Source organism: Melanostigma gelatinosum (genome assembly GCF_949748355.1).
Source record: "Melanostigma gelatinosum genome assembly, chromosome: 1".
In the NCBI taxonomy this organism is placed as follows: Eukaryota; Metazoa; Chordata; class Actinopteri; order Perciformes; family Zoarcidae; genus Melanostigma; species Melanostigma gelatinosum.
The window spans coordinates 3,504,851-3,529,402 of NC_136634.1; the positions used below are offsets into that span (position 1 = coordinate 3,504,851).

The 24,552-nt window shown below is 42.6% G+C and overlaps 1 protein-coding gene across 1 annotated transcript in view; it reads left to right on the plus strand.

Moving 5' to 3' along the window:
* Positions 1 to 999: 999 nt before the first annotated feature.
* mgat4c (mgat4 family member C) overlaps positions 1,000 to 24,552 on the plus strand; it is a gene marked incomplete at its 3' end in the record, with an annotated part of 95,820 nt that continues 72,267 nt past the window's right edge. Inside the window, exon 1 of the mRNA XM_079271674.1 lies at positions 1,000 to 1,110. The remainder of the gene's footprint in view (positions 1,111 to 24,552) is intronic.

Sequence of the window (24,552 nt, forward strand, 5' to 3'; positions counted from 1 at the left end):
GTTGATATAATATTTTATCTGCAAAGTAGACTGACTATGGAAGTAAAATAAATTAGGTGACATTTACAATGGTGGCGTATAAAGATGCATAAAACAGGAACCTTAAAGTTACATTTTCACCTTTTTTGTATGTTGTCTTTTATTCAGCAGAAACAGGTGGTCTCATTAAGATAGAAAATCTCTTTCTGAGGATAGAAAATAAGAACGAAAAGAAAAATGGCCGTGGAAGGAGCTTCCTAATTGGGGGGGGGGGGGGGGGGGTTCTAGGGTCTTGGAGAGGTCTCTGCCAAATGAAGGCTGGTTGAATGTCACTCTCCTTGTTATCTCTCCCCTCCGAGAGGCAACAACAGCCTTTGAAGGCTCTGAGGGATGAAACCTCTAATAAGTCCTCCAGACCTCTATTAGGTCTGGATTGATTTTTTTTTTACATGAAAAGTTTGGGCAGCAATCTTCCAACTTTATAGAATGTGTCGGTGACTTCCTGCAGACCCAGAGACATGTGCAACATCTACAGGGTGTCTAAGCTATTATTCTCTTCCTTTAGTTTAGTCCTTCAGTTAGGGGGGGGGGGGGGGGGGGGCTCGGGTTCTCCTAAAATGTTATCGGCGCCCCTGGGTTTTGCGGGTTTGCAGCCTTTGAGGCGGCCTTATCCGCACACACGCATGCACCGCTGGAGCGCACGCACCCGCTCGCACCGCCCTCCTGCCCGTCCGCTGCCGGTAGGAGCAGAGAGGAGAGGGAGAGGGAGACAGAGACAGAGACAGAGAGAGCGAGAGAGAGAGAGAGAGAGAGAGAGAGAGAGAGAGAGAGAGAGAGAGAGAGAGAGAGAGAGAGAGAGAGAGAGCGAGAGAGAGAGAGAAGACCGGAGCGCAGCATCAACAGTCGCGCGGTACCGTCTGCGGGGAAACAAATCGTGCATCAGCCGCTGCAGACATTTCCAGCGGTGCCTTTGCTCCGTCGATCGAGATCGCGGATCTCCCCGGAGCCGGTGTCCGAATCAATCCAACCGGCGGGAGACAAACGGACAGAAAGCAGCCCACTTCTTCACGTATCCCCCGCTGACACCTGCGTTTGGGTTTGGACTCCCCCTTCTCCTCCTGCAGCGTGGAGGTGAGTGCCGATGCGCTGATCCTGTGATGTAGTCGTCGGTGAGCCGAGGTGACGGTTGCCGAAGGACTCGCAGGTAAGGAGGCCACGTGGTTGAGACCGATAGCTGTACTCAGCACGCGCGCGCTCCTGGTTCTCATCCGGCACCGCGGTGTGTGTCACCGAGGTGCTCATAAGGTCTGTCAGACCTTATGAGCGTCCTCTCTCTCTTTTATCAGACTACATGAGTACATGTTTCGTTGAAGAAGCATTCCATTAAGATAGAAACTTACTCCACAGTAAGTTTAAACAGCATGTACCCCACAAACATAACTTGCATGGAGGGCACGTTCTCAGTCGCTGGCTGACTCCAGTTCAGTGAATATCACAAGTGCAGCTGTTAGAAAAAATAGCATCATATCTGATCTGATGTTTCATGGCTATTAATTCATTTTAACCCTATACACCTGTAGTGTCTTGTGTATGTATGTCATGTCTATTATTTTACAAAACACATCTTTAAAGGACGTTCTCTCGCTTGAGTTTGTTCTCAGACTCTGATCCAGAAATCTCCACTTCAGCAGCTCTTACATACACCACACTTTCATTCCTCTCTATACTCTGAAGGTTTCTACAGAGGGGTTTGTTCATCCAGATCCAGACAACATTTTATTCCTAAAAACATGGAGTAATTAGATTTTTTTTATGGCTGTTGGCAGTCTTTTCTGATTCTGATTTAAAGAGATATCCAAAATCCCGTCTGGATAAAGCAGAGTTCAAAATTCTTGTTTCATTTTGTTGACATATTACAGCCAAAAGTTTTTCCAATGCTCAGAGTTCTGTTCTGGAAATGTATGCAAATTAGCACATATTTGATAAGATGATACATCATTTGCATATTTAAACATACAACGTCATAAAACTTGCAATACAAAACATAATTGTAGAGCTTAACTGTAAACCACTTCTGTCTAAATTGCGATATCTACAATATGAAAACATATAAAAATAAATGATTTCCCCGCATGAACGCTGAATTGTAACAGCAACGCGTCACCAAAGGCACACATTGTCCCTTAAAGTTGGCAAAGAATGGTATGGTGGTCCGGAGCGGCTCGTACTCTGCTGTGCGTATGACAGCTCCATGGCTCATCTTAAAGGCCTGTAGCAAAAGCAGCAGCTCATTACAAGCGCAGCGGCTCGGGCTTCCTCCGGCAGGAGGCTGCTGGCTCATTAGGGGTCACCGAGGGGCAAGTCTCCCTCCACGAGTCTCAGCTTGTTACCGCGGCACTCTGCAAAACCGCTGTTAATTGGAATGAATTCATTTTGCCTGACAGATTGAAGAGGTACACACGTCAGTACAACTATCTCTGTACTGTGGGAAACTCACTGTTGTGTTTCGTTTGTGTCAGACTTCTTTTTAACACGTCTGCATTGGCGTCACTCGGCTGAACCAGTGGTTGCCTCCTGGTACAAGCCCACCAAACGAAAAAAAGTGAAAAGTTAAGATAAGAAAAACTAAAATGTTCTTGCATGAGGTCCAATACCTCGCCATCAACAGATGCCAGTCAGTTGTTTGTAGGAAACATTTGAAATGAAGATTCAAATTGAACACAAGAAAACATTCCTCACGGTGTAAGATGAACTTTTGACCGCCCAGAGACAATGATGATTGCAACAGCTTCCGCTCAGGTAGTCAGCGCAGCCGCTCGCTTGATTTTTACCCGCGAAAGGGTTAGACAAATGCCAAAAATAATTGTCAATCCTGCCTCTTGACCGCGCTCTTGCCCCTCAGCGTCTTGCCACGTTGATTATTTGAGGTGTTATGGGTCACCAACGTCTGACCGTACTGAGGGCGATGTCAAGTTTCTCAGAAGAAGAAGAAGAAGAAGCGTAAAACACTCCAGGCATGAATCCAAACTGTATATTCATACACTGGGATATGCATTGATGTAGCCGTCAAACACTTAGCTGGTTCAGTGAGCATCGGGCAAAGTTTGAATATCATGTTTATTAAGGGAGAGGGAGGAGACGAGGGGTCTCCGGCTTTGGGTATAATATTCACTCCCATATGCTCAACATCTGCTTCTGGAAGACAGAATCAGGCACCCGGCGTGTTTTAGAATCGAGTTCACCTTGAACGCCGGCATCTGTTGTGGATGTTTGCAAAGGTACTTTTATAACCTTTGATGACGTGATCCTGAGCATCCAACAGTGGGACAATAATGTGTTGCCGATTCTGCCGAAAGGTTAATTTACTTCCAATTTGACCTCCATTTTCACTTCACCAAGCCATTTAAAATTCACGGTCTAATACCGTAAGTGACATAAAACTGTAGTCGACCTCTAATAGCTGCCAACAACTCCGTCAACCCCCGCAGATACATTCACTTTGGGCTAAAGGGCAGCAAGACTCTCGGTGGATACCTTCTGAAGCTTTCTACACCGTGTGTTGTTTGTTAGTGCTGGAGAGGCGAATGTAAAGTTCAGCGATAGAGTGGTAAAAAGGCTTTACAGCATTATTAAAGTTAACAAACATTTGTAGTGTTATTTACACAAACTGTTTGATACTTTGCTGCAACTTTAACTGTTACATTGTTATATAGCAGTAATGGCTGTAACTTTAATACTACGCATGCATCAAGAGGTTGTTTTTGTTGGAAGAAGAATGAATTACACAAAATAGATGACGTCACAGAAAACCAGCCTCTCTTCAAATATATCACGATGATCATTGATCAGGAACTGGATTGCTTTTGTTTGAATATCGGCAGCTGTTTACCGTTAGTTAATTGGGCTTTTTGTTTGAGCTAAATTGAGGCGTGGGTACTATGCTATGTTATTGTTATTGTCATTAGTAGTTTGTTTTTTGATGATTTATTGGTTTTGATGGTTGTTTCCTTGTTTTTCCATTTACCTGCATATTTGTTTTTGCACTGTGATGTAGTGTTTTGTACAAACCCCAGGAAGACTAGTTTCTACCTTAGTAGTAACTAGTGGCGAGTCCGGGTGAATGAATAAATATAATTATTTTCATATATAATAGTTAATTACTATTAGGGGCTGAACTACCAGCCTGGTACCAAATTAAACTTCCCATACAATGAAACTGTGTCGTGAATTACCTTTTGAGTGAATCGTATTTCCTCGTTTGTTTTTGACGTTTCACAAATGAAGCTCAGCTCTATACGCTTCATTAATCCCTCCTCACGCTTCCTCGTAATCAGCCTACTCTGAGCGTTCACTCTTCAAATTATATCTACCAAACTTCTTCTTCTCTCTTCTGCTGTCTGCGGTCATTTCAGGAGGATTTGACGCGACCTCCTCCACCTCATGCACATCCAGAGGTAGACAGGAGGTATAACCACCTCCGTCTGAATATTGCAATAACTTAGAAAAACAAAAACTGATATTGTGGGTTATTTCTACATCACTAATTTGTCATTCATGAGGGTGTTTTTCTGCACCCCCCTCAATTCTGAAACATTATAAAGGAGAAAAAGAGGTGTGTGATGGGGAGGAGAGTAACGGCTATCCGACAGAAATGATGAGAGAGGCTGCAGAGCTGAATGCGCTGGCATGGCAATTACAAGTGTCCGATCAGAACAACATGTGAAAGCAGCTTGTGAGCCATGATGCATTCAAAAAATAAAATAAAAAACACACCCTGCACATGTCCAGATCAGTCACATTACTGACGGAACATGAAGTCAGCTGAACTCACCAGGGGGGAGCTAAACATGCAGATGTTATGATTTCATTATGATTTGATGTATTTCTTATGTCATCGGCATTAGATAATTGTCCTGCTGCTTATGTGTAGACCTTGAACATTTGATACTTCTTTGTTGATTAAAACAAGGGTAGCAGTAAAAGGTATTTCTTGATTGTTGGCATCCATGCAGATACATCATTTGTAATTCGTAGAAGTTTGGCCTGGGATCAGGGATGTGATGGCTGATTACACTAATCTGGAGTCATTTTGCATTGATGAAGCAGAGTTTGTTCTATCTAATCTATGATTCATAGTCATAGATTATTATTCTTTTTTTAAAGAACAGCCGTCTTGTTGAAGAGATAATTTAGCTCAATGCTTAAAGAAGATAACCTTTTATATGACTTTAAAGAGGACTTTTCCAGTTCTTGTGCACATACATTTGGATATCTGAAGTGCCTTCCATCGATCAGAAAACATGTGATTCAACAAGCCATTCAGATTTGGCTCCACTTCGTATGTCAAATGCAGTTTCATGGGAATATACCACCCCTCATCCTAGTGTCTACACCCACGGCTTGAGAACTACCTTTGCAGAGGTGCGCCATATTTCTTTGCGTAAGCCAATCAGAGCAGACTCTGCTTTTTTTCGGAGAGGGTCTTAAAGAGACAGGCGCTAAAACAGAGCGTTTCAGACAGAGCTTGAATACAGGTCTATTCAGACAGACAGTATAAGAAAAATAATGTGTTTTTGGAACATTAAAATATTCAAACATGTTTTAGTAGAAATCCAAAATACAAGCATTAACCGGAAAATGATTACGATATGTCCCCTTTAATGTAATACGAAATGGCCTTATAGCATCAGTAGCAACGCTTTGTGGATTTGAACTTTAGAACTACATTTTCTGAGCATTTTGGCCATTAAAATAAAAGCAGGCCCACTGTAACAACAGATGGAACTGTCGCTGTTGGAGGTATTTCAAATCCACTGCACTTCCTCTCGTGATTCATCAGTGCTTTAACAATTCCCTTTTACCCCCAGTGTTTGATTTGGCTCCTCATTTTGACTTCCTTTGAGAGGGGTTCAAAACCACATTCATGATATTTTTTTCGGGGGGGGGGGGGGGATTCTTTATGCCGATAGCAGAAAGAGAGGAGTTTGAACTCCCGTCCAGTGCCTCATGTTTGTGTGAACCTCCTGCCTTGTGGAGGTTTAGTTCAGCTGTCAGACAGCAGATTGTTGGCCGCTCATACGTCGACTCATTAATCACAGAGTCGCTCGCATTGTAGCTGGACTAAAGCCAAAGACAACTACTCAACATACTGCCAGTGAAGTCAACAAGTTTGTCATTATGAGTTAAGCTGATTGTTCTGCCAGTGTATGATTTAGAGTGATTCTCCGCTGACTGCTTGTATCACCTTTATGTCTGTCTGTTATTAAAGCTGTAGTCCAAGTGTGCTGTATTTTATAAATGCCACGAAGAATTTGAATTCATTTTTCTCTACGAATTTTAAGTCCAACACACAAAAATACACTCAAGTAAAAACATTAAGTGTTTAACCAACCTATCCTAAGTAAAATGACCTATTTAGATAGTTTTGTTGGACAATAGTGTCCCAATGATGATTTCTAAGTAAAATGACCTATTTAGATAGTTTTGTTGGACAATAGTGTCCCAATGATGATTTCTATAAACAATACTATTGTATTTTCAGACTATTTTAAGCCACTGATATAATTGTGATAGCATAATAATGCAAGTACACCCTATCAAAGAGCATTTCTAAGAATATTCAGATTGAAATAGGTAAAAAGGTCAAGTTTACTCCGACCTCATGTCCGTCCCATTCTCGTGAGCGCGATATCTCAGGAGCAACTTTCTTCAAATTTGGTACAAACGTCCATTTGCACTCAAGGTTGAACTAAATAGAATTTGGTGGTGAAAGGTCACTGTGACCTCACAAAACACGTTTTATGGCCATAACTCAAGAATTCAAATGCTCATCATGACCATTTCACACAAATGTCAAACAGGGGAAAATGAGGAAGCGATGACATTTTGGACGGACTTGGGTGTAAACGGCATCACGACTGGTCTGCGGTAAATCCAGTCATGTATTTGTGAAGGTGGTCCTCCGAATTCAATCACCAGTGGGCCTTAAGTTACAAAAGGTGGAGAACCCCCGATATAGATGACACCACAGTAACCCGATCAACAAGATGAACTCATAAAACTCAACTGCAAACCTTCCACTCGGAGACAGAAAGAGAGTAAACTGTTACAGCGCTGAGCGATAAAAGGGTTCAAATAAGAACAACCAGCTCAGCAAAACTGCTGTGCACAACGGGGGGAAAGTTGCCTGAATGGCAACATTAAGTCTTGTGTTCTGAAGTGGAATGATCTGACACTCACTGAAGTGTGCTTTGCCTGCCTCATCTTCCGTCTCTATGGTCATTTTCCCTCAGTGTCTCGCCCTCCGCTGCTCATTGAGCATAATGTGAATTTCCGCCCATTAGTAGCCAAGAAGAGCCGTTCAGATCCACAAAGACTGAGAGGTTTTATCTTTTCAGTGTGGAATACATTCAACGATCAAGACACACAAAACATTCTTTACAAGTCAGAGTGGCATCTACTCAGAGACACTTTTGGTTTTATGAGCTGAGGTTTTGAGATTTCTGCTTCCAACCCAATACAATGACACGACTGTGACATTTTACATTTAAAATACTTTCGAGTACAGAAATAGCTCAAGTGAAAGTGGTTGTCAATGAGGTTTTTTTAAGCTTTGAGTAGCACAAACATGTATACTTTCATCTCCATTGTATTGTTGTTGAATGAAAGCTTCAGAGAAAAAGACCTCAACATCTTGGCACATAAAACTAAATCAATATGCGCGGCATAATATTTACCACTGAAATACAATTTCTCTGCTGATATGGATAATGAGATATCTGCTTTTATAAATCTGTATTCCAAACTATGTGGAACCTATTGGGATCATTTTAATGGAAAGAAATGTGAGGACAGTGATTTTTGCGGCGCTCACAGCGGTCTGCTGTGACTCAAGCTAAAAGTGGAAACACAGTATTGGCGCCTGGTTCCTGATCCAGCAGATAGTGGAGTAAGAGCAATCATCTGGGGAAGTTTCATGGCAATATCATTGAGTACAATTTTCACCCTATTCACCTTGGGTTTCTCCCCTTAAGCTATAAACCACTTCTAACCGAATATTTCAAAAAGAATCACAAAATCTCAAAAAATCGAGTGGAGAAGAAAAAAAATGAAAAACAGCTGCACGAGGCCGTTTCCTGCATCCCTACCTATTCTGAACTCTTCTTTTGAGACGCCTGCCTCACAAAAGGTGTGTGATCAGAAAGGAGAGTGAAACCATTCCAGGAATGTCGACGGACATGCTCAGCTTCAATGCGCGACAGAAATGATGAGCGAGGCTGCTGAACTCAATGCGCCGGCTTGGCGATTACACGTAGGCGAGCAAAACAGTGTGTGAAAGCAGCTCGTTAGTCATGACATATGATGAACACCGCGCACATGTCCAGAGCAGTCACATTGCTGACAGAGGATAAAGTCAGCTGAACTAACCAGGGCAAACGCGACGCGATTTAAATTTGGTTTAATAAGTTCGGTATCGGCACCACGTTTCAGATCCAGCGGATTGTTGTTATCTTTCAAATCAGGGGTTTAATGATTGTAGTCATGAAATGGCACATGCGCTACATGTTTTAAAATGGTGACATAATCAGTCAAATAATTAATAAGTCAATCGTACAAAAACAAATCAGCTATTTAAAAAGCAATTCATCATTCATGATGGACTATTTTCTGATATTTCATAGACTAAATCATAAATCTTTTTCTCACTCAGAGTAGTTTTATTTGTACTTTTTTAATCATACCTGTAAATATGTTGCATAGGAGGGCCGAGTCGTTATATACAGTGCATTAGAGTTGTGAGGGTCTTCTTGTTGTCTCTAGGACTGTAGAGATGATAATGGGAGCTAATAGATTGCTAGACAGCAGCACCAAAGTGCCAAAGAATCAAAGGAAGACATTGAATTCCCTTATGAAATATGCATCAATGACAGTGAAATGAAGCCCAAAGGCAGGCTGTGTTTGTTTGGAGAGCGGGGCGGAGGCCGGGTTGAAGTAGGCTGCACAGCCATTCCTTTTTAAACATGCACGCCAGCTGTTGACGAAGGCAAGAAGCAGCTTTGATCAGCGAGAGGAGATGTGCTGAGGTTGACGTTGCAGATGTGGACCTGAAGGCGACTGAGGCTGCCTGCGTGGATGCGTGCTTGATTTATTTTATTTTTCATGAGGGCGTTATATTTTCCAAAGCTTTTGTTTTGAAAGGAAAGTCGTGATTTTTAAAGTTATAGCGTCGCTTTGTCTTTAACAGTTGTGATTGTACAGGGAGGTTTTGCTTTGTTGTGGGCTGACTGATTCTTTTAATAATCTGAGATTTGTATAGAAAGCCCACCAGAATGTGCAGGTGGTGAATGTAGAACGGCAGAGCGCCGTGCAAAGCAGCACATCAAACTCTAACAGACTCCAGTAAACAATGAAACCTTCATGAATAATTGCTTCCAATTGTTCCCCCTGATGGAGGCACCAGGATTACCAATAAATGGCTGAATATTTACTCCTCCACACTCCCACGGTTAACGGATGTCGCTGAGCCGGTAAAGTCTGCTCGACTTTATGCTGAGTTTAAGCTCAGATTGACAAAAGAGCAAACTCCAAAAGTCAGCATTTGTACAAGGCGCCCTGGGGATGAAATTCAAACAGCAGAGTTGATGCACCTGCGACTGAAGATGTTCATTGTCGTCATTAATTTATCACTGGAAATTCAGGCAACACAGGTGCTCAGACAGCACATACAGGTCTGGAGACTACTGCTGATTTATTGGATGTCTGGGCCTCAGAAAGTATCTGAGAAAAGCTCAAGATAGGAACTATTTCCAGATGTTTGCCTAAATATAGAAGAATTTGACACTTTAGATAATTGTGATGCTCATTGTGATGTCTAATTCTCATTTCACAGTATTAGAGAGAAAGATTAAACTGTTACACAGAATCACTTTGCTACTCTCTCTTGGTTGGTGTCAGGTTTTCAGGTTATTGGTTTAAACTATAAAGCTAAATTATTTAAGTTAAGAGCATTCAATTTCTTAATTCAAAAGTTGCTTGGACTCACTTAAAATTTCACTGTTCACTGAAAAGTGAAGCCAATGCGAAGGTGTCTTATACTTGTATTATTTCTAGTGTCCACCAGGGAGCGACTCCTCTGGTTGTATAGAAGTCTATGAGAAAATGACTCTACTTCTCTCTTGATTTATTACCTCAGTAAACATTGTAAACATGACTTTATGTCTCAATCTCTAGTTTCAAGTCTTCTTCAATACAGCATGATGTTCATTTAGTACATTATGGTCCATTTAGAGTCAAACAGACCATAAAGCAGGGGATGCTTTAGGGCGGGGCAACCTTGTGATTGGCAGGTCGCTGCCATAGTGTTGTCTGTTCTGGGTTGTTGTCTGTGTTTTCATCTTAACTTTAACCCTGTCTCGGTGTGCTTCCAGTGCACCAAAGTTAATTGTAACATTTTATCGCCTACAAATGGCTCCCTCAGCGTTCGGTTGTACTTAGCTCCACCCTCGTGTTGCTTCTGGTTGCGAAAATAAACAAGATGGCGACGGCCAAAAACACAACCTAAGGCTTTAAAATCTTAGTTTCCAAACCAATGGGTGACGTCCTGGTGACTACATCCACTTCTTATATACAGTCTGTTTTTCTGTGCCACATATGTGTTTTACATGCTCAAGTTTTAAACGTTAGAAATAGATCATACACTGTTTCATTTACTGTAGTTACACTTCAGAGTATGCACAATGTTGTTCGGCTGAAAGAGAAATATTATGCAAGCCACAAAATATTTGTCAATGTTCCTTAACGTTGAACAAACACTTGCAAAGAATTCTCAGTCAAATTCTTTTCTAGAAGACGAATATATCTTCGTCGACCTCATCGATCGTGCTCTATGACACTGGTCCATAACCTTTTCTCAAGTCGCAACCACCCAGAATAGGTCCCGACCCCCAGGTTTAGAGCTGCTGCTCTATGAGAAGATGTTAACCCTTCACACTTAAAGCAGTTTGAATTAGTTACATCACTTTTGTTTCGTCTCATCTATTATAAATAGTGCTCTGTCTTGCAGTGAGGCTCACTCAATGCGCTGCCTTTTTGACAGCCGGTTTGAAAATGACAGTTATGCAACTGACTGTGACAAAGCCTTCTGCAGAAGTGAATCAACTCACTCCTGTCTGTCGAACCAAGAACTGGACTCTGCATCGCTATTCAGTGAGATTATAAAGTCAGTGTCCAGCTGATTCAGCTGTGCTGCCTCTGGTTATAAATCTTCATGACATCAAAGATTATTCTGTCGGGTCTCAACATTTGGCTCTAAAATATCACAGGTTCAGGACACCAAACAACAATTACTTTTCCCAATGTCCTTTGGTTACATATTGGAATTATGTGAAATTTAAAAACCATCAAAGCTGTCAGTTTTGTAGTCAAGACCATCTAAAGTGAGACCAAGTCATGACCAGGGTCTATACCAAGTCAAGACCAATACCAGAGCAGGGAAAGACCAAGTCAAGATCAAGGCAGACTGAGATTGAGTCAAGATAAAGACTTTGCAGGGTCAAGACCAAGTCAAGACCAAGACCAAAGCTGGGCAATATCAAGGCAAACTGAGACCGAGCAAAGACTTTGAAAGGTCAAGACCTAGTCAAGACAAAGGCAGGGCTGGACTGATACAAGACCAAGACTTTGAAGGGTTGAGAGCGAGACTTTGAAGGGTTGAGACTGAGTCAAAACCAGTGCGAGTCCCACACTGCATGATACACTTTAGAGAAAATGTGGAAGATGCAAACCAACGGCACTCCTTGAATTGATGTGAAACATACACATTATCATCAAACATCCACAGAAAACTGATTCAGTTTACTTCTCATTTACCTCTGTTATTGCCACATATACAGGAAATGTGTGTATGTACAAGTGATCCAGGAGAAATGTCTTGATATGCAAATAAGACAACGCTCAGGCAGTTGAGCGAAATCCCTGCAATTACGGTCTTGATCAAGACCAATCTCGAGCACTACAACACTGCTTCTTAGGTACAGACTGTACCTGGAAAGGTTGTTTTAAAGACCCAAATTAACTCATTGTGCTCATTCTCCAGCCCAAACACAAGCATAGCTATCATTAAAGTGTTTTCATGGCGATACATTACCTTGACACGAGAGCGTTTTGGCCAGATCTCTGCTCTATTTAACTAGCTTACTCGTCCCTTTTGTATACGACTTGTGCCAGTTACAGGCCGCGCACCTGGAGCTGTACCAGAAACCTGTTGAAAATGTTGTCACAATTCCTCGGCCACTGTGAGAGAGATCGATAAACGTCAGGGATGACTTAATGTCCTGTTATTTCGGCCACCTGCGTCCCCAGACTCCCACACAAACACAGTGTCAGCGCGGTGTCTCCGAGAAAATCTAATTCTGCCGGCTCCGTTTGTTCAGGTACACATCTGCCTTCGCCCCCATAAATTGAGCTCATGCATTATTGAGGTCTGTCCCGCTGCTCCGACCCTTAACTGTAATTAGTTTTGCCCAACACTTCTTATCATGATACACTCTGTGAGCCGCAGGAAGGGGTGGAGGAGCGTGAATACATTGTCCCTTTAAAGACGGGAAAGTGGAGGAGAGCAGGGTGGAAAGAACCAATGAGAGAGCTTTTTGTTTTTTCGCAGAAACTGTTAGTTGCACCTTGGCGAAGAGAGTTGTGCTTTGGGGGATACTGGGAGTGGGGGAGTGCGAGGAAGGGAGGCTCTTGAGAGAGCCTGTGGACGAATGAGAAAGAGGAGGGGGGGGAGAGAGAAAGAACATCCATGCGCGGGAGTGGGAAGACAAAAAAAAGAAAAGAAATCCACATCGACAGGCTACTCACTGCCTTGACAATGAGTGTTTCCCCACTTTTCTGAGACCCAATTATCTGCTGCCGCATGAGTCATAGAGATCATTTAGACCGGTGGCGTGTGCGGAGCTTCAGCGGAGCATCAGCGAAGCTCCCTCTTGGTAAAGGACAGAGCGCGGCGATGCGTTACCATGCTTTAGACAGGTGAGTGTGCTAATTTTCTTTTTTGTCATGACTGCGCTGCCGAACACAAAAAGAGGCAAAGCTTTGCCCCTTCCACATTTTTTGCACTCGGCACACTGCTGCTCCGTACGCGTTCATATCCAGGCTGATGTCTCAGTGGAAGGATATCCGACTCCTCTCCGGCTGCATCCGTAATCTCACACCGTTTCCGTTTCCCCCCCTCCCTTGTCCGCTTTGCTCGGCATCTCCCGCCTCTTCCATCTTTCTTGCCGTATTGTTTGTTCTTTGTGCCACTGACACCGATCACGTGACAAAATATCAAATTTTCAGACATACAGTGCAGCAGGTTGCCTGCTGAGTTGGGCTGCGGTTGTGCAGCGCTTGCCTGTTTGACGATCCAACTTCCTGTCGTGTTTTCTGATCATCACACCGGCTGATGTCCTAACATGACTGGATGCCTAAATACTAATTCTATCATTGTGTCCTATTCTCACGTCAGTGAGGCGTCTTCACATCCTCACAACTTAGTCTCCCTAACTCGCACTCCCACCTACTTTTTTCCCCGAACAGTGAGAACTTAATTGAACTTTTCTTTCTTTTTCTTTTCAACAATGCCGGCAGCAGAGGTTACCAAACAGGTAAACCTCGGCTGTCCCGGTTTGTGGGCTTCAGCGATTGTATGGATCGCCTGCTTGGCTCTATTTCATACCATTGTCTGCTCGCTGTGATTAACTGCCAGCGCTCGGGGCTCGGGTGATTTCTGCTTTGTGTGGAGAGCACCGGCTGCAACAGCCTTGGCGGACGGGGCCGCGTGGAGGGCGGGGGAGTTGGGGCGGCGGCTGCCAGGATTGGAGGGTCAGCTGATCGGCTCCGAGGTACGGGGGAGATTTATGACCGCCCAGAACAAAGCTGTGTCTGCTGAGGGACCTATAAACCATAAATCAGGGAGAAGTGGGTCGGATTGGGTCAGTGTTCATCTGCTCGCTGCAGATCTGCTCTCTCTGCTTTTTGGTTTTTCCACACCTGACACTTTTTAAATGACTTTTTCCGGTCTTTTCTCCTGGACAGGCGGCGGACCTGTTCTCTCATGTGCCGTTAGATTCCGGTTTCTCAGCCGTCAATCACATTTGCTCATGAATTCCTGATTCCCATTCCAAAATGCCATTACCTTCTTGTAATTGAATCACCCCTAATCCTTTCATTATCTCCAGCTATGTTAACACTGTCGGCCTTTAGTCTCCGCTCATCTTTATCATCCTAATTATGGGATGTTTGTCTTTTCAAGGGGCTGATGAGAATGGAATGAAATGTTCTCATTCTGGCAGCGACTTGTTACCGATTGCGCGCGAGGCATTCCAGTCTGTTTGATTCTGATCGCTGGTTTGACTAGTTTTGTGATTCGTCTTCCTCGGGGCAGCTGGAGCCAATGTGAGAAATTGATTTCCTGCAGAAGGATTAGCAGTGGGGTTACAGCTACAGGCATGCATTACATTACAGTGATTCATTCGGCAGCTGCACCGCAAAGTAGGCCAAACTAATTCCTTATTAGCTGTTGTGTAAGACTGATACTTTACAAAAACACGCACAGGCGTACAGCAGACCATGCTGTACGTACAGTGGGCGACGGGCCTGGGAATAGCAGTGAATATCTCGAAGCGGTGTTTTTCCAAGTTCAGACTGCTTGAGTAGGGAGATAAATAATCTCAGGAAGGAAGGATGGATTTGAATTCATTTGTGTCTGTATTGCTGCACAAAGAGGCATCGCATGCTGCCGCTGTAAATCAAACAAATGCAAATGTCGCGCTGCAGAATGGAAATGACTGGGACGTCAGAAGTCTCAGTGCGACTGCTGTAACAGCGAGGGGATTTGTACTCGTGTTTCACGACAACACTGAAAATATTTTCTACCATTTCGGAGTCAACTGGAATGAAGCACGCTGCGTTAATGTTTCCCCTTTTATGATGCAAATACCTGCGAGGTTTACAGTGTTAGTATGGAATTACATATGGAACGTCAAGACATTTGAATCAGTTTTCCTAAACACCTTTACAGTAAGGCTGCACCTAATAGTTATTATTCCCAATGAGATGATTTATCTAGCGATTTATCAATGATTCCAAATGTGTTATTATAATTCTTGACAGATATAACAATGAATTTTCCCAAATTAAATATCCAAAACTTGACTGATTAATATGTCAACATTTTATTCAATCGTCTTAAAAACAAACAAAATGTCTCAAAATGATAGACACTATCATTGGCTTGACTTAAAACGTACAAGGTTATATGTTATGATAGTAAAATGCATCTTTGAATCATTGTGGGGAAAGATTAATAACTGAAACAACAGTGGATGCTCTCAGACAGTCGGACTGATGTGCTGAGCCGTTTGCACAGAACCGTCTCCGCCTGAGATGCTTCCACACGAGAAGAACTTGAGTGAGTTTGTTTTTTAGCAGCAGCTGGTCCTCCAGGGGATCGCCGGCTTTTACGGGGCACAGCCGTTCTTGTGACGCGTCGACGCACGTTATGCAAATATACGTGTCTTTGTTATCAAGGACGTCAATCGTGTCCCGGCCCTACTTCAGATATTTCCCTTTTTATTATTGGAAGTAAATAACCACCCCAGTTTAAAAAGAACGGCAAAAAGGACCTCTTCTCAGCTTGATGGTCATTTATACATGGGTGAAAAAGATGTCTTGCTAATGAAATGATTTCAGGTTGTTTTGTCTGCCGTGTTTTGGGGCTTTCGTACACATTCAGTTTACACGTTGTCCTCCGTCCTCAGGAGTCATTATGCTGAAGTTTTGTCACCGTGATGTCTTTTACTGTCAGCGTTGCTGTAATGGGTTACACAAACTGCATAATCAAGTCTCCAGGGTCAGCTATTTGGCCTGTGTTTGGTTTAATACGGCAGGCCAGTCTGATTGTAACATGCGTCTGGATGTGGCTCAGGATTTTACTGGAAAATAGTTGTTTTGCCCATTAAAATGGTTCCCACGGCAGCGTTATCGGATTCCGTAGAGCACAGAGCTGCAGCGTTTTTACAACCATCTCAACAATGAAGACTAAACGAGGAATAACAACACAACAGTAAGACGCATGCAATTGGATATGTATCATTTTGAATACGCACTCGACCGCACATTTGGTTTGTTGCAGTCCGACACTTCGAGGCTTTAATTTTGGCTTCGGAAGGCAGGAGAATGAACTTCCTCAGCTCTTCCACATATCACTGTGGGGTTGGAACTTAACATCGTCAAAATGAAAGAAACCTTCCTGGAGCCAGTAGAAGCTGGTTATTCCATTTATTCAGTGGTGTTTATTAGACGCTGGAGTTTTTCCTGAAACTAAAATATTTCAATTCAATCCTCCAACTAAATTGAAACGCATGTCAGACATGGAATAGGGAAGCAAGAGTTTTGTTTTCTACAAGACATTGTTATATTCTACATTCAAATGTCGGAGATCTTTTATTCACACGTAATCGTCACCAGCACAGCTTTGACAATATGTAATTAAAATCCACATTTAATTGATTTCTCTGAATCATAGAATTCTGCAGAACGCTGCTCTGCACCTTTGGCAGTTTGTCTCCGGAGAGGCCGCTGTGCTTTGAAGTGAAATATTTCATTGTGCTTTGAATTCAACATCAGGCGTGCATCTGTTCTGTGGGTTTAACTCATAAGACATCATCGAGCGTGATCATTTCTCCCCAGACAGCCTTGAACGAGTCGTAAAGTCATATGCAGCGAATTGATGGCCTTATGCTTAGTGGGGAATAAATTCGTACGTGGGAGATTTTAAAATGATGGCATAAAACACGTCGGCGGGGTGTCACTCTTCTGAAAGGATTTTAAGGCATTTTTGGACACATCACAGCCATGCATTTCTAAAAAGGGACATTCTGTACATTCTAAATGAGCAGCTGATGAATTGAAGGTACTTTAATCACAATTTGTGCTCAGCTGAATGGATCAGATGGGCAGGTCAGATTTTATGCACAGCGCTGGGCTTTAATAACCCACGTATGGGAATAGGAAGATGAGAGAAACGGCCATCAAAGCCTCATCTTAGTGCAACGTTCAACAATCAAGCACAGAGATGGTGCCGGATTTTATTGTAAAGCATGACCTCCCGACACTCAAACATAAGTAGGCAGGCGGTACGAGCCAGAGAACGGAGAGAAAGGCCAGTTCCTCCACAGCATTCAACCGTTAGGATGCTGCAGATGTTAACCTGCTGGGTGATTCAGGAATTTTATTTTATTTCATATTTAAATGGAGACAATTGCAGTCAGACATTCCAACACCGTATTCATTGTAATATTTGACATGTCATGACAGCTCATTGGGTTTCCTTTCTTCATCACAATTTGCACCGATTCATTAAAAAGAATGATTATTGTTTGGATCCCTGAATGAACAACTTCTGTTCTCTCTCAGCTCTAGTCTCCTGCTGCCAAAATGGGCATTGACAGCATCAACATCGGATGGAACCAATCACTAAAAATGTGCCTTTTCTCCTTCAGAAATATAGTATCGAGTTATATCGATTCATCCCTTTTTTTTGCCAGAGTTGATGTCTTGTGCTGAAAGTTGTAATTGAAAAATGAATGAACACTTGATCAATGCCTTGTAAGTCATTGGTGCAATGATCCCTCACCGGTTTCCCACCCATGAACACAGCAGGAAAGAAATAGCATTTCTGGAGAAAACCAACAGTGAAGAATATCACAATGCAAACACCAACTTACATATTTAGTACTTGAGAGGAACTGCATACTCAGCAGCTCATTTGCGTTGATGGATCAAACAAAAAACAGAATTGAGATATTTTAAGTGTCATCCCTAAAATGAGTACGTTTTTGAATGCCGGTGTTCTTTTTGTGTTTGGTAGCTGACACACTGCAGTGAGCCTGGACATATGAAGCCCAAGTCCCTGCTGGTCTTAATGGGATGCAGCCAGATACATTATTAATGCCAAGGTGAGAATGAAAGAATGCAACACACACACACACACGCTTTATCTCTTTCTCAGCACCGTCTTGTCACTGATCCAGTATATATGCTGCTTTTTGCTGCTGGCAGTCAAACTGGGGCTGTCTTGTTTAATAGCACCACAAAACTTAATGTTAAAGGAACGGTTCAACATTTTGTGGAAAAACACATTTCCACCGTCTTGCCGGGAGTTCGATTAGGAGATTGATACCACTCTCACGTCTCCTGTTTGATGGTTCACCATAATGTGCGCTTCCAAACTCCTCCTTTGAGTGGCATTCCATTGTACCGTTACATGTAGGAAGTGCAAAATTCTTGAGTTCAGAGTTCCGAGTCTGGAAAGCAAGTCGATGCCGAAATTCTGAAAACTTGACAGTACTCATTTTCTACAGTACAGCAGGTACCATGAATCCGAACTAACGGCAGCCAGTTGTTCCGGGGACCAGAGAAAATGTCCCTGATAATGCAACACTGTGAAAACTAAACCTGGTAAGACCTGGTAACGTCAGCACAGTCCTGCTTGGCTAAATAATGGAGCTAACTGCTAATGTGCACACGTTGCATTCAATTACATTCATGATGCGTTCAAGCTCCTCCAGTAAAAATCAGTATTGGGTGAAGATGAATTATAACATCATGGTGTGTTTCAATCTTTGGTGAAAAGCATCATGGAATATCCCCGTAATTGGTATCGACTACTTAACTTGTGGTATTGTGAATGATTAAAACTAGAACTTATTGCTACATTGCGTTTGTCACACCCCTGCTGTATAAATATGTTAGTTTAGTTATTATAAAGACTGGGAACAGGAGGTAAATCTACTTGCTCCCACCTGTAAATCTCACTAATTGTCATATTACATAAAAATTGTTTATTCTGTACAAAAAACAACGTGTTGTGTTTCCATGAAGGGTTGTGTGCCGGGCTGTTTCTTGGACGGGCACAGTGATTTTCTGGAGTCTCCACTAGTTGCCTGGCAACCTCACTGTGACAAAAAGACAGAGGCAGGCCAGCTGTGTCCTGCTCCTTTTTGCTGAGCTAAGCTTACTGGCTGCTGACTGTGATATTTGTGGAACAGACAAGAGAGTGGCATCAGTCCTCTCATTTAACTCTCCACAAAGAAGGAAATCAGTGTGTTTTCCACAATGTCAAACTATTCGTTACTACCTTCTGTTTACTTTATAGAGATGTAAATCAGTCACCTTCCCGCACCGTGGACACTGTTCGGGTGAAATAAGAGTAATGGCAAAGAATTCCCCAAAAAACCCGTGATTCCACAACACATCAAATTTGGCTTTGGTAGCATCTAGCAGTGAGGTTGCAACCAACATGATGTCTGACATGAAGATTGGAATGGCCCTCTCCAGAGCCAGTGTTTGGTTCTTCTGTTCTGGGCTGATATAGAAACATTGCAGTGCAACCAGGCGACATCCTCTGGTTCTGACCAGTGAAGCTGACGTGTCTTAAACCTGCATTCTCTCTAATGGCCATCAGGGGGCGACTCTTCTAGTGGCAAGAAGAAGTCTCCATGTCTATAAGAAAGTGACTCTACGTCTCTCTTGATTTATTACCTCAGTAAACATTGTAAACATGAGTTGATGGCCTCAAACTATAGTTTCTCTCCATCAGGACTCTGCAGTTAAATTTGGTTCATTGGTTGCAAAAAGCCAAGATGGCGACGGCCAAAACACCAAACTCAAAGCTTTCAAACGGCGGCCCACAAACCAAGGGGTGACGTCATGGTGACCACTTCTTATATTCAGTGTATGGGTGCAACATAGCAGAGCTCATTTTAAGGTAATGCAAACACAACGTTTCAGGTGATAATAAACTGAAGAAAACTTGCTAATTCATCTTATATTCCATTTTTGCCAGTAAATCCCCCTAATTGCTACACATTGGCTCCATAACCCACAATTCTGGTTGTATTCAGTTCAGCCACAGAGACAAAGTGAAAGCTAAACGAGATTAAATGCCCATTCAACACAATAAGACCCACACAAATGCCCCGTCTTTCTTTCAACCAGGGATTTTAAACAGAATTTTCTCCTGAACAAGATATCATCGAGCCTCACTCGTCTGTATATTTACATTGAAAAAGTCATGGACACGCAATTGAAGTGGGAGCTTATTTGGGTGGGAATGTGTCAACACATTTGGAATCCACTGAAGAAATCATCAGTTTTAATATCATATTCAAATATGAGAGCTCCCAAAAGTGTTCCACGTACCTCCTGTCAAGCTGAAGCAGCAAAGCGGGCCTCCGCTAACAGGATAGAACACAGCAGGAAACGAGCCAAACAAGAACGTGTGTGATGCAAAAAGTATGAAAATAGCCAGAATCCTGCTAGAATACCTGCAGCTCTGAGGATGTTTCAACTTGTCGTCTCTCGTTGGTAAAGTTTGAATGTCATCTTCTGACGTCTAAACTTAATGTAAGTCAAGGTCTCCTTTTACTTTTCGACAGAGTTATTTGAATTAAGTGATGTTACTGCCGAGGCTTTGCAGTGTGCCAGCATCCGGCGGCAATGAGCAGAGAACGTGAGCTTTCTTAATGTAACCGAAATTAGCATTTGCTCACTGCAGAACTTAAGGCAAATTATACCTCTTCGCTTGCCAAATCCTAGTCTAGTACCTAGTACTTACTCTTTTCTTGAGTAATGTTGGTGTTTGACACTGGTAAAGTGTCACGTTAGCTATTCAGAAGCCAGAGCAATACATTTATAACAAAACGCTTTTCTTTCTCCATTGATCCGCATGTTATCTCCTTTGTTTGAGTCCCAGTGTTGAATGTCACTGAACCTGGTTAGCTCTCTCTCTCTCTCTCTCTCTCTCTCTCTCTCTCTCTCTCTCTCTCTCTCTCTCTCTCTCTCTCTCTCTCTCTCTCTCTCTCTCTCTCTCTCTCTGGGCTGCAGTTTGGAAAAAGCACTCTCCATTCCCTTGTTGCAGTATTCTATTCATGCATTTATGATGTCTCACTATATTATAGGTCACATTATTATCACTAGGATTAATGTTCTGCTCCTAGTCAACTTGATATATAATCTTTTTTAAAGAAGAGTCATTGATCCCTCACCGGCTTCCCACTCGTGAAAACTGAAATTAGGAGGTTGGATCTATGTGGAAATCTGGGACTCAGAAACATTGCGGCGCAATAATCGTTTTATGTCCATCATCTTAAAAAATTGTAATTGATTGCTCAATTACACAAGTGTATCATATTGTTAATCAGGAGACTTTTTCAGCAAAACAATCTCAGTATTTTAGGGGTACTATTGGTGAATCAATGAAAGTCAATGTTAAAACCCATTGTTATGATCCGACTTGTCACAAAGGGTCAGTAACGAGTGAAAACTCAGACCCTGCGCCGTTGTTTGGATGAAGCCAGCACATCCAGCACATTGTTGCGTGGGTGTGCATCAACTCTGCTGTTTGCACATGCGGTGGTCACACCGCATCAGCAGCTATCACTGATGCATTTCCCTTCCGTCGGCGTCCCGTTGCCTTTGTGTCCTACGCGGGATAGTGTGAGCAGGTGGAGACAGAGCAGCACGATGAACGGGCGGCAGAGGCAGCAGCGAGGTGGACCGGAGAGATTAGCTGGGAAATTGACACTGACAAATCTCATACATTAAGGCTTCCTGGGAGGCAGCTATCGGTGGAAGAGGCGGCAGGTACCATATCCCATCAATGGCATCGGCTTCTTTAATACTCTGCTTGCAGCGCGCTGGAAAGCCGAAACCAAACCCTGTCGTCTACAGCGCGAAAGATAAGAAAAGCCAGGTGTGCTCAGAGGCATTTCATTTGACCAATGTGTTTACAGCTAGAATAATGAATAGAGTGAGGAAGATGAGAGTAATTAATTAGAGCTGTTCTAGCTGAATAACAAAGCAAATACGGGCAAAACTGTTTCATTCCCCGTTGGAACTACAGCTTGTTTTTTTTTTTTTTCTCGCCTGCTTTAATGAGATAAAGCCAGCCTGCTTTGATAAGGAGTCCTCGTTAGGAGGAAAACGAAGGATGGAGCATACATTGCCTCCATCTTTTAAGTGTTCACAGAGCCTAAAAACATGACTTCTAATTATTTTTGAAAAACAGAATTCCTGTTTTTCGTTCAACAATACAATTGTTAAATGAACACATTTGTAATTACATCTTCAACAGCATTAAGGCTCAGATTAGCCTGTTCTCACTCAGTTCCTTTACATTCCTGAGAGTAAAGAGTCGAATTACTAAACATAACGTGAAACAACTCTCTGGCCTCTGCAGCCACACGACTCGATGTCCGCCGAGTGTTATTTGCAGGGACTTAACCCTGCTCGAGGGGTTCGCGGCGTGTTCCCTATATCTCTATTTATTTTGTGAAGTCGTTTTCCTGAAAAGAGGGCCGGCGCCCATTGCTGTTGCCTGGCAACAAAGTTAGCCCGTGGGACCACAGCACCTTGCAGGATCTCTTCCACGCTACCTTGAAGCTTGTCCTCTTTAGGACGCGTGGAGAACGTTTATTTGCGTATCCATCGTGGTTTGTAATGAAATGCTATTTTACATTAGCACGGCTCAAAAGGGCATGTTGTTTTTTTTGCACTGGCATTCTGTCACAATGGAAACTAATTACAGATGTGCGAGTTACTTTGGCAATCAGAACGTCAGAGAATGTGTGCACTGGTACTGTGGTGATATTCAAAATAGAATCAATTTAAAATCACTTAAAAATGCAGAGGTTTATTTTTCTATCAAGCAGAACAATTCTACATTAATATTGTACAGAAGCAGCTTCACACAGACATTTTTCCCCCTCTCAGAATGGTGAATTAATCATCAAGGAGACAAACTGGTTAAATATTCATGAGTGCGTTGTGGTCTTAAAATAAGGCTCATTAGCACTCAAAGCCTCTTTCCAAGTTCCGCCTTTCTCTTGTCACTCTCTAAAGAGCAACACAAACATGTTATTCATCTCCCACAATCACTGCGCTCCAAGCTGTCGCCGACATGACGCCAAGTGATGCCTTTATTCTGAAGTCAGCCCGACTCTAATGCTATTCGATTTTGATTCCTGCTCAAGTACCCGAAAGGGTATTGATCGAATCAGTTTAAGTGTTGTAAATAATGTCGGTGCTGTGATACCAGAATCGATTTCTTAAAATAATGGGAACATATGCTCCTAACAGGATTACAAATACTCTATTTCCCCCTAGAAGATGAATAAATATAGGCACCACGGCGACTCAGTGGTTAAAACCAGCCGGCCGGGTTCTTCCTTTGCATGAGCTCTTCTTGTCCATAAGCGTTTCCTCTGGCCGCAGAATCCGAGACACTAAATTGTTGTGATTGTGTTGTGTGATCGGCTGCCAACCTGCAGGGTGTGACCTGCTACAGGTCATGATCGGACTCCAGCCTACAGCCCCGCGTTCCTGCACAAGAGGTGCAGAGAATGGATGGAACTGTTGATGGATGGACGGGTTCATTTCTACGACATTTCATTGACATTCAGGGCTAATCCAGTTCTCATCAAGCTGCCATGTTGAAACAGTTCTGGCATGTGGGGTCATAACGACAGTAGCTTTAGGGTGGAACAATAGAAACTAGGGCTTTAGTTCATGATTATATTTAATTTGATTACTTTTTTTTGATTTAATGCAGTTATTTGTCAGAATATAAAATGTTAGAAAGCGGTGCACATTGCCAAGTTCCCAGAGCCCAACATCATGCCTTCAAATAGCTTTTTTTTCCAATCTACATGCAGCCAAAAATCCAAAGACATTCCATTTACGATGATATCAAACTGAGAATGACATTGGAACCAAGGCTGTATAAGAAGTGGACGTGTATATAATATATATGAATGATTCAGAGTGAGTTTAATGTATGCATACATTTAATGTGATCAATGTGTACTTGATTGTAGATGCACAAATGGAACTACTTCAGGAAATCTCACAATTTAAGTCTCAAGTAAATGTTAATGATTGGAGTTTGGAAGTGAATATGTAATTAGAATTGTGCATTTGTGCAGCTGTTGGTTTGGCATCCGTGTTTGGTGTAAAATGTGTGAATTTGGAGCACTTTATTGAATATAAAACTCTTTAATTGGGTAATTGGATAATAAATATCCTTTTTACTAATCCATCGGTTGCATTCTGTACAAATAGTTAAAATCCAGTTTGGTTCCGTCGTGAGCAGCTTCAGCTTTTTTCTCACACACAAACGCTTTCGTGCTTTTATAAAGTATTTTTTTCTGCAGCAGGGATGCTCACCTCACTTACAGGCTGGTCCACCCATAGGCAACCTATTAGCATCCACTTTATCAGCGCTTTCATATTTCATGACCGAGTTCATCAAACTTTAATGCAGTTCCTGCTTCTACACGTTTGTGTTTTTCGTGTAAGTCATGTCTGAATTGAACGCTTTACCGAGTAGATGTCAGGCTGGAATCTCAACCACAGCATCATAGACTTATTCATTGGCAAACAGGTTGGTCCGTCCTCGACGCAAACACGCTGCCTATGGCGATCCCAAAAGACCTCGGACGGATCGTGGCTTGCAAAGGCACATTATTAGTG